Here is a 1889-nt window from a genome sequence, read left to right as displayed (position 1 = left end):
GTGGTTGGTTGGTGGGTTAGCCCTTAGTTGGGCTGGCTGGCTGGCTGGCCATCGGTGGTGTGGTGTGGTGTGGTGTGTGGAGTCGAGCATCGCGCGCCGTTGCCTTCTTCGGAGTGTTGTGGGTACGCAAGTGCTTGCAGTGCAAAGAGGTTGGTGATGGAGTGACATTGCCTTCACCATGGAGTTGCGGGTACTTAGGTACTTGCAAGGAGATGGTGGTATGGTGGTGTTGCGTGTGTGGTGTTCGATTAGAAAGATATAATTTCTAAGTCCGGATTAGTGCTGTCAGTGGGGCCGCCGCTAACAGGTCCTGCACGGCCACCGTGGGGCTTGACTTGGCGCTATTCCGGACTTGGGGCGATCACGATGTCCCCGTGCGGGACTTAGAAGATGGAAGAACACAAGTACCCTTATCCCATGACTTGTGAGTGATTGGCATACGTTACCACATGAAGAGAAAAATTGGCCCGGATCCATATTATATGAACAGAAAAATCGGCTAAGTCCCGGATCCATATTATATGAAGGGAAAAATCGGCTAAGTCCCGGATCCATATTATATGAAGAGAAAAATCGGCTAAGTCCAGGATCCATATTATATGAAGGGAAAAATCGGCTAAGTCCCGGATCCATATTATATGAAGAGAAAAATCGGCTAAGTCCAGGATCCATATTATATGAAGAGAAAAATCGGCTAAGTCCAGGATCCATATTATATGAAGAGAAAAATCGGCTAAGTCCAGGATCCATATTATATGAAGAGAAAAATCGGCTAAGTCCAGGATCCATATATAATAACCTTATAATCGGCTTAGTCCAGGATCCATATTACATGAAGAGAAAAATCGGCTAAGTCCAGGATCCATATATATTAACCTAATAATCGGCTAAGTCCAGGATCCATATAATATGAAGAGAAAAATCGGCTAAGTCCCAGATTGGGTCTGTCAGAAATACACTTCCAAGTTACCACACAAGCAAGCAAGATGGCCTAGTGACGGAACCATATAATATGAAGAGAAAAATCGGCTAAGTCCGAGATTGGATCGGTCGGAAATACACTATCAAGTTACCACACAAGCAAGCAAGATGGCCTAATGATGGATCCATATAATATGAAGAGAAAAATCGGCTAAGTCCAAGATTGGGTCTGTCAGAAATACACTATCAAGTTACCACACAAGCAAGCAAGATGGCCTAGTGATGGATCCATATTATATGAAGAGAAAAATCGGCTAAGTCCGAGATTGGGTCGGTCGGAAATACACTATCAAGTTACCACACAAGCAAGCAAGATGGCCTAGTGATTGATCCATATAATATGAAAAGAAAAATCGGCTAAGTCCAAGATTGGGTCTGTCAGACATACACTTTCAAGTTACCACACAAGCAAGCAAGATGGCCTAGTGATTGATCCATATGATTTGAAGAGAAAAATCGGCTAAGTCCGAGATTGGGTCTGTCAGACATACACTACCAAGTTACCTTACAAGCAAGCAAGATGGCCTAATGATGGATCCATATGATATGAAGAGAAAAATCGGCTAAGTCCGAGATTGGGTCTGTCAGAAATACACTTTCAAGTTACCACACAAGCAAGCAAGATGGCCTAGTGATGGATCCATATAATATGAAGAGAAAAATCTTCTAAGTCCGAGATTGGGTCTGTCGGAAATACACTTTCAAGTTACCACACAAGCAAGCAAGTTACCACATGAAGAGAAAGCCGGCAAAGTCCGGGAATGTTACCACATGAACTGGAAAATGGGCAAAAACCTACCTTCACAGGCAACGTGAATAACTAAGGCTGTAGACATCGGATCGACAAGCCAAAGACTGATATGGAAAGGAAATGAGTAGTACTAGCTTTCCTGAGAGTTGCAGAGCTT

Source organism: Anopheles coustani, assembly GCF_943734705.1.
Source record: "Anopheles coustani chromosome X unlocalized genomic scaffold, idAnoCousDA_361_x.2 X_unloc_102, whole genome shotgun sequence".
Taxonomy (NCBI): Eukaryota; Metazoa; Arthropoda; class Insecta; order Diptera; family Culicidae; genus Anopheles; species Anopheles coustani.
The sequence above is the reverse complement of the archived record's forward strand: the minus strand, read 5'-3'. Positions refer to the sequence as shown.